At 40.3% G+C, this 17,109-nt stretch overlaps 2 pseudogenes across 1 annotated transcript in view; both read right to left on the bottom strand.

Moving 5' to 3' along the window:
* LOC101131975 (ras suppressor protein 1-like) overlaps positions 1–17,109 on the bottom strand; it is a 125,605-nt pseudogene that overhangs the window by 37,768 nt on the left and 70,728 nt on the right. The window lies entirely within an intron of this gene.
* LOC115936017 (ankyrin repeat domain-containing protein 54-like) lies at positions 14,052–16,628 on the bottom strand (annotated as a pseudogene).

Below are 17,109 nucleotides of genomic sequence, written 5' to 3'. Positions count from 1 at the left end.
TCTCTTCTCCCACCCTCCACCCTATCAAATGAAAAAAACATCCCATGCTCATAGATCGGAAGAATCAATATCATTAAAATGGCCATACTGCCCCCCCAAATTTACAGATTCAATGCTATTCCTATCAAACTACCACGACATTCTTCACAGAACTAGAAAAAAACTATTTTAAAACTCATATGGACCCCAGAAAAACCCAAATAAACAAGGCAATCCTAAACTAAAAGAACAAAGCTGGAGGCATCACAATACCTGACTTGAAACTATACTACAGGGGTACAGTAACCAAAACAGCATGGTACTGGTACAAAAATAGACACATAGACCAATAAAATGGAATAGAGAGCTCAGAAATAGGGCCTCACACCTACAGGCATCTGATCTTCAACAAAGCTGACAAAAGCAAGCAATGGGGAAAAGACTCCCTATCCAATAAATGATGCTGGAACTGGCTAGCAACATGTGGAAGATTGAAACTGGACCCCTTCCTTATACCATATACAAAAATCAATTCAAGATGGATTAAAGATGTAACTGTAAAACATAAAACTATAAGAACCCTGGAAAACATTTTTATGTTAAATAAAAGAGTTGTTATAGAATGAATATGTTAAAACTTTTTTTAAATCATGACTTTTTAAAAAGAAGTCATTCTATCTGCCTAATTTTAAAAATATTTTAATGCTAGAGATAAGGAGTGTAAATGTTTAAAACCACAGTCATCAACTTTAATTTCTCTTTTAATTTTTATTTTAAAATGTAATCTTAGTAAACTTGAATATTTTATATTTTTTCTAACTTATCTGCGAAGAAATATGTGTAGTTAAATCAAACTCCTGTTTCTCCTGCTTACTATGAAATTCAGTAGTTCTCTCTTATCCATGGTTTCATGTTCCATGGTTTCAACGCCCTTGGTAAACAGAGGCCCAAAAAATAGGTGAGTACAGTACACCAAGATATTTTGAGAGACCACATTTACATAACTTTTCTTACAGTATATTGTTATGATTGTTCTATTTTATTATTAGTTATTGTTGTTAATCTCTTACTATGTTTGATTTACAAAGTAAACTTTATCATAGGCACATATATATAGAAAAAAATTGTCTATATGTCTATATAGGGTTTGGTACTATCCGAGGTTTTAGGCACTCACTGGGGGACTTGGAATGTATCCCCCAAGGAAAAGGAAGAACTACAGTGTGTTTATTACTTTAAGTAATAAAACTGTTTAAGAACCAGATAACTATATTTAGAACAATGTCTTTGAATTCCTCATCATATATAAAATAATTAAGCTTTTTTTTTCTCTGAGTCTCTAGTGCCAAATCAGTCACTGGATAAAAAGCAAATATATCTCTTCAGGATTTTGACTTCCTTATTTAAAAATTGAGCAGTACCTTTGCTTGTTGAAGATTCACTATAGTATGGTCACATTAGCACAGAATTTAGTATCTAATAGGTCTAGACACAAACCAAACAAATATTTAATATAGCAAAAGTTCAGAAAGCCTAGCTGTAACAATATTTAACTACACCATAGATCATGTTATATCCCGAGTCAAGCTGCATATAATTCAATTAGCTATCACATCCAGCTAATAAGACATAATTGAATAGTAATTTTCAAGGCCCTGAGATATCAGTTACTGTAGTGAACAGTTTAATTGATAGTAAAACTAGAAATGGCAGGTGTCCCCCCTTCCAGGTGAGCTTGGGTTCAGTCTTTAGAATCAACACAGGGTTCTAGGCAGGTCAGATGAGTCTACCAGTTTGTTCTTGAGATGAAACTTGCTTGCAACTAATAGCTCTTATATAGTGTCCCAAAAGAATTAATGTGACATTACAGAATATGCCATTTGGCCGTCATCTTGTTTCCCATTATTGGATTGGACTTGTGGTATCATTTCTGTTTACATCAACCCTAGAATTCAAATAATGAGGAAAGCACTAACCATTTTCAGAATTTTAAAAACTTCAATTCATAGTCACTTGGCACCTAAGTTTTCACATGTGCTGGTGAAATGAAAAAAAAAAAAACAAAATTTGTAATAGAATCTTTCTTTCTTTCTTTCTGTGTTTCTTTCTTTCTTTCTTTCTTTCTTTTTCTTTCTTTTCTTTCTTTTCTTTTTCTTTCTTTCTTTCTTTTTCCAGCTCAGTGTGGGGGAAGAATAACACAGGGCAAAGTGGTGTTGTTGAAAGCATTGGCCATCTAACGCTTCCATATAGAGACAACTTATTCTGTGAGTGGCATCTCCAGGGGCTCTCCAGACACTATCTCACCATCTCTTTTGAAGATTTTAACCTTCAGAATTCCTCTGGCTGTGAAAAAGACTTCGTGGAGATCTGGGACTATCATATTTCTGGTTAGTGAAATATATCTGCTCTCTTTGGGGTGTTTATTTTCGCATGTACTTATTCAGCCTCTGAAGTTTCTGCACTTCCGAGAAAGGCAAAAGCATGTCTATACTCTGCAGAGAAGTGCAGATTAATGAGCTTTGGGCAGTACCAGTGATTCTCTACCTCAATTCTATCATTACAATGGATGTCCAGAGCCCAGGTGTCATATAGCCTACCCTGGAGGCCACCTGGGGAGAGCAACGGTAGTGGGAAGGCAACCTGTTGCTGCTGAGGCATCCCATTGCCACATGCCGTTATTTGAGGGGTGTTCTATAGCTTGAGGCAGACAGAGGGTCATGCATGTCTCCTGGCAGTAGCATAAGGCAGATATTTGTCACTCTGTTTGTCTCAGACCACTTTTTCAACCAGATAAGCAAGCCTTCCTCATTGTCCTGAGATATCCTTTCCCTAACTGGTTGCATTTTTTTCACTTCTTCATATATTTGAACATGTTAATTTTCATTCATATTTTCCTGTTTTCTTGACAGAGAGTAACTTTTCTTCATGGGCAAGGTCTTGTTTTTTATTATTTTCTTTGTACATGCAGGACACCTCGAATAGAGGTTAAAAGAAATCAATCACCTGGACATATATATTTAATTATTTGTCTCTCACAGGAAACATCTTGGGAAGATACTGTGCAAACACCATTCCTGACAGCGTAGACATTTCTAGCAATACTGCCGTGGTCAGGTTTGTCATAGATGGCTCTCTGACTGCCTCAGGATTCAGACTGCAATTTGAATCCAGCATGGAAGGTGATTTCATTGATTCATTCAAAACAACATTGAGCACCTGCATTGGGCAGACACTGTGCTAGGCACTGGTGTTACAATAGTTTGAAAAGCAAAATAAAACATGACCTCTATCTTCTTGGACCTTAATCAAAAAGTCACACTGATAAATGAAAAATTACAGCTGTGATCAATGCTATAAGGAAAAACTAGTTATAATAAGAGGATGAGAGTTATACTGCAATGCTCACCTTAAGAAAGTCCTGTAGTTACTCAGAATTTGCTTTACTGCAAATCCAACAAACTCAGATGAAATAAAGATCTTGTTTGGAAAAACTGGATACTTACATTAACCTCCTGATTTTCCTGATTTTTTTTTGTAAAAATAGGGTCTTGCCTTGGCCTCCCAAAATGTTGGGGTTACAGGCTTGAGCCACCACTCCTGGCTGATTGCCCTGATTCTCTTTTTTTTTTTTTTTTTTTGAGATGGAGTCTCACTCTGTCACCCAGGCTGGAGTGCAATGGTGCGATGTCAGCTCACTGCAACCTCTGCCTCCCGGGTTCAAGCGATTCTCCTGCCTCAGCCTCCTGAGTAGCTGGGATTACAGGTGCCCGCCACCACGCCCGGCTAATTTTTGTATTTTTAGTAGAGACGGGATTTTACCATGTTGGTCAGGCTGGTCTTGAACTCCTGACCTAGTGATCTGCCCGCCTTGTGCTCTCAAAGTGCTGGGATTACAGGTGTGAGCCACCACACCCGACCCGATTTTCCTGATTCTTAAGTTCATTATATTCATTGGTCTCTTATATTTCTTGGGTCATGATGATAATTAAATTGCTGTCTGTGGACTCTCATCCATGGAAGCCAGGGTTAAATATTAATAGAGATAGGAAATGAATGTATATGTTCACTAAAATCCTCACGCACATAAATATGGAGAATAATTTTGTCTAGAAGGGTAATTTTTAAATACCTGAATTTTGAAAGCTTTCCTGATGGAAGGAGATATTTTGATTTGATTGGAAGTTTTCTTGGCTTTTTTCCCCCATATCAGAGTGGGGTGGGGATCTCAGGGCTCTGCTGGAACATCTACTTCTCCCAACTACCCGAACCTAAATCCTCATGGCCGGATCTATGAGTGGAGAATCACCGCCCCAGAAGGAAGGCAGAGCACCCTAACGTTTAGCAACCTGAGGCTGGCCATGCATCTGTCCTGCAACAATGAGCATGTGATAGTAAGTGTTCCCTGTGAACTGAGATGTTATATTCCATCATTTAAGGAGTTTACTGACCCATAAATCATAGTTGGAAAACTAGGTCAGGAAAATTGCTGTCTATGCAACTATAACTCAGACAAATTCTAAGTATTGTTGAGAGAACAAAACACAGTAAACTGTCAAAATAATTGTAAACATTGTTTTAAGAGACTATCAGCTATCACTCCATGCATGAGGGTCATAGATAGAATACATTTTAAGAGTGAATGATAATGACAAATGGCAAAACCGGGGAGGCTGTGGGAAGCTAAGCCTACAGGAGCACATAGACGAATGGGACCACAGTCACAGCACAAGCCACCGCGGAAAGTTCTGAGCAGATGGGTTGTCCTGCATAATGACTGCTCTTTCCAGGGGTGCAGAGGGACTCCTGGTGGGAGAGCACTACTACCTGACCTATATGTCGCCAACCTCCAGTGGTTTCAGATGTGCCCTCAGCACTCTCAGCTTCCTGCAGTGAAAGAAAGCAAATGAGATCCCTGAGTGTGAATAACAAATAGATTGTTAACTGTGAAGTGCTATACATACATATGTGTGTGTAGATAGGTAGATTAATATTAGTACATTTCTCCACCCAACTTGCCCCTTCTGCAGTATATGCTATCTCAGTAAATAATTCCAAACTTCTGGTTGCTAGGGTCAAAAATCTTGATGTCTATTTTGGAATACTTCCTCTCACACCCTGTACGGCATCTACAAGCAAGTCCTCTCACACCCTATATGGCATCTATAAGCAAGTATCTTTAAAAATATTCACAAACTACTTGTTATATCTACTACTGCCACCCCCACCGTTCACTTGGATTATTTTATAAGTTGCCCCTGGTGCCCCTGCCTCCATTCTCATCTCCCTACATTCTCAACACAGCAGCATGTGATGGTTTTAAACCTCAATCAGATCATGTTGCTCCCTTTGAAAATCCTCTAATGGCTTCTCATCTCACTCAGAGGAAAATCCCAAATTGCACCTGTGGCCCACCTGGCCAACATTATCTGCTGCCCCTCCCTCTTCTACCTGTCTGTGTTATCTCAAACTCCCCTCTTCTCTGCTCGCTGGGGTCCAGGCACCTGGCCTCCGTTCCATTCCTTGAATGTGCTGAGATGCTCCCTGTCCAGCTGTTGTCTTCATCTGGAATGCCCCCGCTCAGATGGCAGCCTGCTCCACACCCTCACTTCATTCAGGTCTCTGCTTGAATGCCTTTTAATCCACAGGGTGTAAGTACCTTATATTACAGACCCCAACCTAGCCTGACACTTCTCTGCCGTGTTGTTTTATAGCACTTTACAACTGCTGCCATACATCATTTTGATTTGTTCATCAGTTTATTGTCTGCTTCCCCCACTAGAATGTAAGCTCCTTGAGCTCAAGCCATAGTTTCATTCACTGCTGGGGACTCACTGAATCCCCAATGCCTGTATATAATAGAGATAAATAGTTGTTGAATGAATGGATGTTAGAGGTACTATCATTATCCCTTTAATAAGAAGCCACTTCTGTTTTCAGTTTAATTGTCTACTGTTGGGTAGTGAATCTCAAAAATATGAAATATATTTGTATCTTATGACCACTTTGTATCGCCCTAAAATGATCTCATTCAACCTTCAGATTTTATTTCCAAGTTCTAATATCTGAAGGACTGAACTATTGTCTTTCAGATCTTGAAAATAAGAAACCAAGTGTGTTTTCTTTTATTTGAGAGCCAGGAAATTTTGGACTAAGGTTGTTTATTATAAAGAAACTTTGTTTCCTATTATTGATTGAATATATATAAAGAAAGATGAAGTAGAAAAAATACTAACCACTCCCACTATACCATATTTTGATGCATTTTCTCATCTCTTTTTGGCAAAGCATATTTTAGGTACTTGTAATCATGTGATATAAATCCACTTGAATTCTAATTTTAGTCTATTTTTCTGGTTATAAATAAAATGGATGCTTATTGAGCAATATTTGGAGAGTTCAGAAAATAAAAAATATAAAGATATTTTTAATTCTACTCATCTATTACTAAAATTTAGATATATATGCTAACAGTTGTTTTTTACCTTTGAAATTATTTTTATAGTTTAAATCATACTGAATATAATGATTATTAGGAATTTTACAAGCAGAGTATTCACATGTCCTTTAGGAAAGAGAATACGAACAGTCATAGTTTTGGAGCTCAAATAAAGATAAAAGTTATAGCCACAACCACAAATTCCAAAGCAGATCTTACTTGTCATCTCTCTATCCCTTAATTATCAACCTATAACTCTTGCAGCTACTGCTGGTGGGTTTTATGTCATTATTTCTAAATAATATTCCTATTCTACTACTCTTTGCTTTTTTTGGACATTATCTATCCACATCCTACTCTGGAAGATGAGAATTAGCCCTCTGCCACCACAAATGCACATGGGGTATACACTGTTTATATACTTTCCCAAAAGTCCCCCAAAATACATATGTCACAGCTTTTGCTGAAATTGTCATTCAGTTGACATTACCATGATTATGTAAACACCATTCACAACTGAGCCAAGTAGTGTACTATGGCAACATTTGCTTTTGTTTTCCCAAGGAATAATAATAATTGTGTCCTCTTTACATTTTCTTGGGTTTTACGCATTGATCACTAATTCCTCCACACCCTTTCCACCCTAGGTGTGCATCTTCACCTTCTGTAGTAAAACATGTCAGTTACATTTCTTTTCCTTAGTAATATCCTTCCTTGAGCCTTTGTCCATCAGCTGCAAGCCTGATGATAGCTGTCATTTCAGAATTTCCCTTTGCCATCAGATTTGCAAGTTCCTTCATTCTGCTCCTGGGCTAGAAAGCTGGCTTTGTGTTGCTATGTACATCCCTTTCTTGGTTAATTTCCTCTTTTGTGAGGCATAACCTCTTGTAACTCCCCAAGGAAATGGGCAAGGGCAATACATATTTTAAGAAATGATATACCTGAAATTATCTTTATTTTACCATTGTTCTTTGAAAAATATATATTTAAATATTTTATATGTTCACTATATTAATATATCCATGAATATATTAATAATTTTGAAGTTTTGTGTTGCTTATCTGGGGTCAGTTTTCTTCATGTTCCTATCTCCTGTTTACTTATATTGGTCTCTGCCTTTTACATTAGTCACTTCCCTAAATATCTGCTGATCCTTGGCTATTCATTCATATTTAAGAATGAATTACCGAAAGGATGACTGGCATCTCTGTATGCATGAGGGTGCCTTGACTCTTTAAATAGGGAAACCTACAAACCTACAAATGTCATATCCACAGGTCTTTCTCTTGGGGAGGTTAAAACTCCAGCAAGAAATCACTCTAAGAATTAATTTTTTTCTGAATCTTTAGCATAATGTCCACATTCCTTTCTCTAAAATATATTTTTATATGTTCAATGTTTATTTTGGTTCCTCTTTGCTCTGCTCCAAACAAGGGCATGTGGGTTGGCCTTTGCCCCCACTCTATTTGATTGAGAACTTGCCAAAAAAATGAAGAAGAAAGATGAAAGAGGGAGAAGAAGGAGAAGGAGGATGAGAAGGAGGAGAAGAAGAGGGAGAAGGAGAGAGAGAAGGAGACAGAGGGAGAAGGGGAAGGAGAAAAAAAGAAGGAGAAGGAGAAAAGGAGAAGAAGAAGAAGAAGGAGAAAGAGAAGGAAGAGGAGACTGAGAAGGAGAGGGAGAAAGAGAAAAGAAGAAGGAGAAGAAAGAAAAAAAAAGAGTAAAGAAGAAAGAAGATCTGCTGGTGCAGAGGCAGCTTTAACTTTCATTGCACTGCTTTGTGGCTAATGCCTTATTCAGCTGGTCTGAGCCTAAAATTTCTCCAAACCCACCTGCCTATCTGACTGTCTGTACAGACAGAGAAAATGAAAAGCTATGCCACCTGGTGTGACCTACAATATGACCTATATCTGATTTTGTCCCGTTCATAGCAAATTTTATAGCCTGTCCTAAATCTCACGTGCCTACAGCCTATCCATTTGTATTCTGAGAGTTGTAGTTTCTGAGTACAAAAGGGATTAGAGGACAATGATGGGAATTGCATTCTGGTTGCTTCTAACAGCAGAAGTCCATGTGATAAATGGATGACTGTAACATATTCAGTCATTGTGATTCTACGCCAAAGGCAGACTCAGAGGCAGGATAACAGCCATTGATCACGGTTTCCAACATGTCCCATTAACCTTACAGTTGGTTCTAATCCCTTTTGATTTTGGCAATGTGATGCCCATTCCTGTTTTCAGCGTTATAGAAATATTTGTCCTCATCTATTTCTTTATACACTGCTTCCCGGTTTGGAATCAGAAGGATGGTTTGAATCCCAGTTCTATTATTACTAGTTATTTGAACTTCAGCAAATTACATCATCTTTCTGAATTCTGGTATCTTAATCTGGAAAACAGGGATACTATTATCTGCCTGGGAGGGTGTTGTGCTGATTGGATAAGACAGACTGAGTAGATGATGAGCAAAGACTGGCATTTTTGCCTGCTCAGTAAATGATAGCAAACTCTTCTTCTGGTCCCGTGAGCCGGAAGACACTTTAGACCAGAAGCCCCCAGACAGCTAAATTTAATTAATTATAGTAAATTTTAAAAGCTGACATCTTTTGTTGTGGAGTGCATTCTCCTACTGCATAACTTTTAGTGCCATAGTCTGAGTCATTATTTCTAATCTTGAGTCATTCAAATCCTTTTAAACACTGGAATATCAATCACTCAATCAATGAATTATTGTTTAGTTATTTCATCTAAATGTTTTTTATTTTGTACAGCATTGGAACAATGTTTGCCAATTATTGTAACTATGTGAATGACTACAGTTATTATTTAATATTTTGGAGTCAATAATAATCCATTCTTAAAAATTCAACTGAGTAAGAAAATTGAAGCTTTGAATCCATAACTAATAAGGAAAGAACTGTTATGTTTAATTGCATATGGAGATTGATTTTTCAAATTACTTTTCAAGGTATTTAAAAATATCTGCTTGCTGGTCATGGTGGCTCACACCTGTAATCCCAGCACTTTGGGAAGCCGAGGCAGGTGGATCACTTGAGGTCAGGAGTTCGAGACCAGCCTGACCAACATGGTGAAACCCCATCTCTACTAAAAATACAAAATTACCTGGGCACAGTGGTGCATGCCTGCAATCCCAGCTACTTGGGAGGGTGAGGCAGGAGAATCGCTTGAACCTGGGAGGCAGAGGTTGCAGTGAGCCGAGATCATGCCATCGCACTCCAGCCTGGGCAACAAGAGCAAAACTGCATCTCAATAAATAAATAAATAAATAAATAAAAATTCAAATAAAAACATCTGCTTTATTATATACATCAAATCATCAGAAACTAACATTTAAGCTTCCTTTCCAAATAACAAAAGTCCTGATGCATTGTTAAGAAAAACTGCCCATCAGTGAGCTCTGCACACCACATTGTAAGCACGATGGCTTATCTCCTTTACATTGGGAGCTCGGTTTCCCGTTCCAAACTGTATAGCAGCTTTTAATCTATCACCACATGGCAGGAAGACATTACTGCAATACTTTCATTCTAGTGAAATCACCCTGAGGTCACAAAATGTGTTCAGGGTAACATAGTGGCTTGTGGCACTGGGATAGAAACCTGCATTGTTAGGTCATTCATTTTAGGGGAGGGTTCCCATAGAAGGAAGTGGGTCTGGGCTGGGAATATCACCTCCTAGGAAATATGCAGTAAGATGGATTGTGTGTCTGAAGGTTAAACTCTTTTTCCAACAGGTATTCAATGGCATTAGAAGTAACTCACCCCAGCTAGAGAAACTGTGTAGTAGTGTGAATGTAAGCAGTGAGATTAAATCTTCAGGAAACACAATGAAAGTCATTTTTTTCACGGATGGATCTAGGCTGTATGGAGGCTTCACTGCTTCTTATACCTCCAGTGAAGATGCAGATAAAGTGGGATGTTGTAAATGTACTTCATTTTAATCAGGTGCATTGCAGATGCCCCCCAGCTACTGCCAATGGCAGCAGAGCCATCCATTTTCCCTTTAGTGATCAAAGTTCACTTGGAATCTTTGACATAAGACAAACACATATAAGCAGATCAAAAACTTACTGCAGACAGAAAAAAGCTTTCTGATTTCAGGAAGAAGCTGCTATGGTGAATTTAAAACTTGTAATGCCATTAGATGAGCTTCTAGCACAGTTTCAGTCATGTTACCATGAGGATTGGTGTGACCTGTTCCATATTCCTTGGTCCATTATTTGGTGCTGAAAGAGACCATCTACCTCCTAGAAGGTAACTTAGTTTCAGAGAGTAATTAATTTTGCTGGGGACAGAACAGGCTTTATTGTTTCTGGTCGTCTATTCACATACGTATTTCCAGTGAAAATAAATGGGAGGTTTGATTTGATATACAATATTTCAAAATTAAGCAAGATATGGCCTCTAATTATAAATATCCTCCTATTTCCTGGATTGGTGCTATTATCTAAGGGTTTTAAAATTTAGAAGTGGGAGTGAATATTTAAAAAAACCCACTAAGTTATTTCACTGGTACAAGAAGCATCTGTTCCTTTATTAAAAGGGGGCAAATTCATTGGTAGGCCAAGGTCCTATTATCTGTTTGATTTAAATTAAATTATTAGATCAAGTGGAGAATTGCTAATCAAGCCATTAGGACCTGCCACCGTTATATTTGGGGATTCCTCTAAATTAAATATTAATGAGCACAGGGCCTCAATATTTGGACAAATTGATACAGAGCCAAACCCCAGCCACCTGATCTACACCAACAGGAAGATAGAGAAGTTGTTGATTTTTGCACATTTTTCCTTTTTAAACTTGCAGAAACTTCCATAATTTGCATGCCTTTTACCCATAATCCTGATTGCATCTAGAAAAACAAATCAAAGCAGTAATGTTGATGTTTTAGTTACTGTTCCTGTATTGTTTATCTCTTCTGTTGTGGCCTGAATCTTACTACTACTTTCTGTTGCCTTCTGTTTTCTTAGTGTGTGGTGGGTCTCTTCCAAATACTCCTGAAGGAAACTTTACTTCTCCTGGCTATGACGGAGTCAGGAATTACTCAAGAAACCTAAACTGTGACTGGACTCTCAGCAATCCAAATCAGGAAAATTCATCTGTTTATATTCATTTTGAAGATTTTTACCTAGAAAGTCACCAAGACTGTCAATTTGATGTCCTTGAGTTTCGAGTGGGTGAGTTCTAAGAACACATTCTCCCATTTATCTACAATATTCTTTTTATCTTTTTGTTGTTGTGGCTGCTGTTGTTGTTTTGAGACAGGAGCTCACTCTCTGCCCAGACTGGTTGTGGGCAGTCCAAACCTTGGGATAATTTGTTGAGGAAGATTGAGGTAACCTCTTTTGCCCTCTTGGTGGTGGTGGGAAAGGCTTCAATTTGCCTGTTGAAAGTGGTCAACAGGGGTGAGGATATAGTCATGTTTCTTGAGAGGGGGCATATGAATGAAATCAATTTTCCAGGTTTGTAGTGGCCTCTGAACACTGGAAGGTGCCCTTTAGCTTGATTTCTGGGCTAAGTGGGTGGTCTGAGTGCTCCCTGGAAAGAAACTTGTTTGCAGATGGTACGGGCCTGCGTGAGTTGTTGAAAGGTGGTGGCCATGGCAGGAGACTGCAGGCGAGGTTATAAAAACTGAAGCAGAGGATGATAGCTGGTGTGAAAGAGTCTGTGAATGTGAGTGAGTATGGATTTTTCTGGGACATGGGCAAAACGAGCTTATTGTCTAGAAAGAACCAGGCCTCCTTGTTTGTGGCCCCAGCCAAAGAAAGATTGAGGCTTTCTCCTTGTGAGTATGAGGGCTGTTGAGCTGGTAAACAGGTAGTATGGGTTGGGGCTTAAGGGCTGACTGTTTAGCTGCAGAACCAGCTAATGAGTTTCCTTCTGGTAACAGGTTTGTTAAGAGCCTGGTAAGAAGTGCAAGATTGACAAAGGTAAGGTTAGTAGCGGAGGTAAGTGAAAGCTTGAATATAGGAAACCTCGGACCACTTGCCATTGCAGTGGATAAAATTTTCAAGATTTCGTTGAATTTGAAAGTCAAAGATTCCATTTTAAAGCCATTGACTACCATTGTCCAGTCACTACTGGGGCCAGGCCATGTTACAAAGGATATTGAACGTTTGGGCTTAATGTGAGGGCTGCGACAAGGGAGACAGCCAAGTGATGTGTCATGGGGAAACCTTCTTCAGGTGGATTTTGAGGCTTCACTGCAATACTAGCTTCCTGTTGCTGCTGCAACAAATTATTATTATTATTATTATTTTTCAGATGGAGTCTCGCTCTGTCGCTCAGGCTGGAGTGCAGTGGTGCAATCTCAGCTCGTTGCAAGCTCCGCCTTGTGGGTTCATGCCATTCTCGTGCCTCAGCCTCCCAAGTAGCTGGGACTACAGGAACCCGCCACCACACCTGGCTAATGTTTCGTATTTTTAGTAGAGGTAGGGTTTCATCGTGTTAGCCAGGACGGTCTCGGTCTCCTGACCTAGTGATTCACCTGTCTTGGCCTCCCAAAGTTCTGGGATTACAGGCGTGAGCCACACACTTAGTGTCTTTAAACAATATATATGTATTCTCTCACAGTTCTGGAGGCCAGAATTCTAAATTCCCTCCCACTGAGTCAAGGTGGGAGCAGGGCAAGTGCCTTCGGAGGCTCTGTGGGAGAATCCATTTCCTGGCTCTGGAGGCAGCCTGCACTCCTCGACTTTTGATGCCCTCCTTGAATGACTCCAATTTCTCGCTTCCATCACTACACCTCCCACCACTCTCCCATCACCTGCTCTGCTCTTACAAGGATCAGTGAGTACATCAACTTGCCACCTAAAGAAGCCGGGATAATCTTCCCTGCCAAAGGTCCTTAACTTCATTACATCTGCAAAGCTTCTTTTACCATATAAGGTAATGTTCACAGGTTCCTGGATCAGGATATGGGCATATTGAGGGGCCACTTATAAGCCTAATACAGCTAGGCTGCAAAATACTACAAGTAGACTGCAAAACCATTACACCCTCTGGTGTTTTAATGATTGGGAGAAAAACAGTTGGGATTTTTTGCTTTGGGGTACTTCTTAACTTTGAATTTTTAAGGTCTAGGGTCCCTCTTAAACTTGTATTTTTAAGGTCTAGCCCTCATCAACCCTCTCTTCCAACCAGAGACACCCACTGCAGTGTTTCCTTGAAAGTCTGGTGACATGTCTAAATCTAAGTTCTGATGAGAGGCACAGGGCCAACCAGCAGCCCCCAAGGCAGCCCCCTTGGCCAGAGGGTGCCCACGTAGGCCAAACCAAGTGACTGAAACAAGCTCATGGCTGGGAAGGAACATAGAGAAGGGTCTAGGGCCTGGTGAGGGCACCATGGAGGCCATGGGGTGAGCGAGGTCTGCTAGGACAGTGCAGGTCTGCGGAGCTGAAGTGAGGCTGTAGAGCCTGGCCTAGTGCCACAGGAGCCGGAGGAAGCAGCTGGGGGCTATCGTCCCGGTCCACAGAGATGCTGGAGACTGTGGCACTAGGAGTAGCCCTGAGGCTGTGGGGAGAGCATCTCTACCCCACAGCATCTGGGGGTGACGGCAATTTCCTCACCTGACGAGGGCAGCTTCCAAGTCCCAGATGCTGGGCTTTTTCTTTGTACTTAGAGACTAGTGGGGGCAGTGACAGGAAACCAGGGAGCCTCTGTTGCAACCTCCTCCATGCTCTGTATCCAAAGACTGAGGGAGGTGGAGCTGGCTGGGAGGTTGGGCACTTCATCCACCTGCTCTTTGGTACTGGTCATCTGGAGGTGGGTGCAGAGGTGGTCCAGCCATTCCTGTTGTTCACGTCACCATAGGTGCACCGGGTACTTCTTGAGCATTGGGATGATCTGCTTCACCTCCAGTCACACAGCTTCCAGGCACTGGGAGTGGTCCTCCTGCAGGATGTTCAGCTTCGACTTGGCCAGGTATGGAGGCATATGGCCAGCTTGGTCCAGGGCATCCACCAGGCCCCTCGTCGCAGCAGTATGATGATGACAGAGTTGTGGTTGGTACAAGCCAGAATCTGGTTATTACCATTGCAGGAGACAGAGTGTAGAGCTGTGCGGCCCTTGTCAGCTGCACAGGGATCCATGCCATTTTCCAGCAGCTGCCACACTTTTTCCACATCGTTGGCACTGGTAGCATTGGCATTGTCTCCCTCATTCTCTTCAGAGCTGCACCTCTTTGCTCATGGGCCCGAGCCACCAGTGAGGCCTGGCAGTGAGCCTCAGCCGCCAGCAGCGATCTTGCAACACAGCTCCTGGTGCAGCTCTGCGTCATACTGCCACCAGTCGTGTAGTAGTACAATGGGGACTTGGCCCAGGAGGCCTCCTGGCCCGGGAGGCCCATGCAGCTGCCCCAGTGCAGACCCGAAGTCAGTGAAGGAGAAGAGGCCCCAGGTACCTTGCAGGTTTTGTTGTTGTTGTTGTTGTTGTTTTGTTTTTTGAGGCAGGGTCTCGCTCTTTTGCCCAGGCTGGAGTGTAGTGGTGCTACCTCTGCTCTCTGCACCCTCTGCCTCTTGTGCTCAAGCCATCCCCCCGCTTCAGTCTCCCAAGTAGCTGAGACTAGAGGTTCACTCCATCAGGCCTGGCAAATTTTTGTATTTTTGGTAGAGATGGGGGTTTCACCATGCTGCCCTGAGCTCAAAGCGATCTGCTTTCCTCAGCCTCCCAAAATGCTAGGATTACACGCCTGCACCACCATACCTGGCCACTCTAAAGTCTTATTTCCACACAGCTAAGACATGTTTTAGGAAGTCTGCTAAAATACCCCTGGAGACCTCCTTATTGTGGTCTCCCTTTTGTCGTGTTTAATTTGATTGATCTTTTCTGCCCTCCTGCTTTTCAGAAATTTAAAGGCTAAAAAGAGGACCTAAACTTTAAAACTTCTCTTTTAGTCTCCCATTAAACTAATTGTAAGAACCACCAAAAAAGGGAAAAGTTCTTTGGAAAAATTATTTGGAAAGCAGTAAAATGATATGGACTGTTAGGATGTAAAACATAGGATATAAGTCATTATATGTTAGTGGTGCTCTGACATAGGGACCTATTACTGAGAATCAACTTTTGCTCAATTTTCAGAGAAATGGAATGGTTGCATCACTTATCTACGTAAACAATTGAAGAATTGTCTGAAAGAAAATATGGTATGTTTAAACTGGAAAAGTCCTGTAATACTTTGTTCATGAGCATTTACACAGTGGAGTTACTGTTCATTTTGGGGGTACTGTGGACAAGCCCAGGGCTGCCAGTGAATCGAGTCATCCTTACACGTCTCTCTTTGTAAGGTGCTTTGCAGTGGCTGTCTAAGTATTAGAAACATTCTTTGTTTCTAGATTACTGCAAAGCTAAGGAAAAGCTATATTTCTTTAATTATCAGCTAGCATTTCTTTTAAACTTCTAGCATGGATATCTGGGGATTTATTTACATATTTATTGCAAAGCCCTGGATTATAGAGATTTAATTGAAGATTTTTTAAACTAATAGTTTCTCTGAATCTGCTTTGTTAAAATCAGTATTCACCAGGATGCCCCTGTTGTCTCTGTTTTTATCTTAATGCATCACTCAGTTGACGTTAAATTTCAAATTCTTCTTTGCCTTTAATACTATTCTATCCTGAAGCCACCTTTATATACTGATGAAAGAAGTAAGCAATCTGTTATTATCATCTGTTTGTATATATCAAATGCTCACCTCACAATAGCATCAACCAGTGAAAAACATCACGTTTTACTGTTTTTATTTGGATAACTATTTACTTTGCAATCAACTAGCAAGGTATAAAATTGTATGATATGCAGAACTTTAACTGGATTGCTTTAAGTGAACATTTAAATATGATAAGCCATATTAATGATATTTATGTTAACACACTTAAAATGAACATGTTTTATTCATCATGAGTAATACAACCTACCCCTCAATGAAAATCTAGAGTTAGAGTAAATTTGCTCATGAATTCAATAACTTTTCCATAATATTTTTAGTTATTTGGTTAAGGTTCTCTTAATGTTTCTTTCACTTTTTAATAGTTTACGCCTTTTTTGCCTGTGTTTTTTATTGGTTTGTTTAAAGCAAAATCTCATACCATGTGCTACCTGGAAGCACTGTAACCTAGTGGCAAGATCATAGGCTCTAGGGACACACTGCCGGGCCACGTCTCTTCTCCTGTCTGAACCTTGGTCTTTTGTGGTCATGAGAACTGAAGATCTATCCTGAAGATTGGATAAGATAGTAAAGTGCTTCACATTAATTCCTGGCATATAAATACATAATAAATGCTTCCACTTTATCTTGGCTCACTGCAACCTCCGCCTCCCGGGTTCAAGCAGTTCTTCTGCCTCAGTCTCCTGAGTAGCTGGGATTACAGGCACTTGCCACCATGCCTGGCTAATTTTTGTATTTTTTAATAGAGATGGAGTTTCACCATGTTGGTCAGGCTGGTCTTGAACAACTGACCTCAGGTGATCCACCCACCTCGGCCTCCCAAAGTGCTGGGATTACAGGCATGAGCCACCATGCCTGGCCTATATTCTTAATTTAGTACTATTCTGAGTAAAAATAATTAGCTATTAGTTTTATAAATTTACCATGACTATTTTATAAACATCAGTGCTTTCCATAAAGTGAAACAGGTTATGTTGTGGTGCATTTGCCTTTACCTTGTGCTGGCCAATC

This window comes from Gorilla gorilla, chromosome 8, assembly GCF_029281585.2.
Source record: "Gorilla gorilla gorilla isolate KB3781 chromosome 8, NHGRI_mGorGor1-v2.1_pri, whole genome shotgun sequence".
Lineage (NCBI taxonomy): Eukaryota > Metazoa > Chordata > Mammalia > Primates > Hominidae > Gorilla > Gorilla gorilla.
Note: the sequence above shows the minus strand (reverse complement) of the source record. Positions and strands in the feature narration are given on the sequence as shown.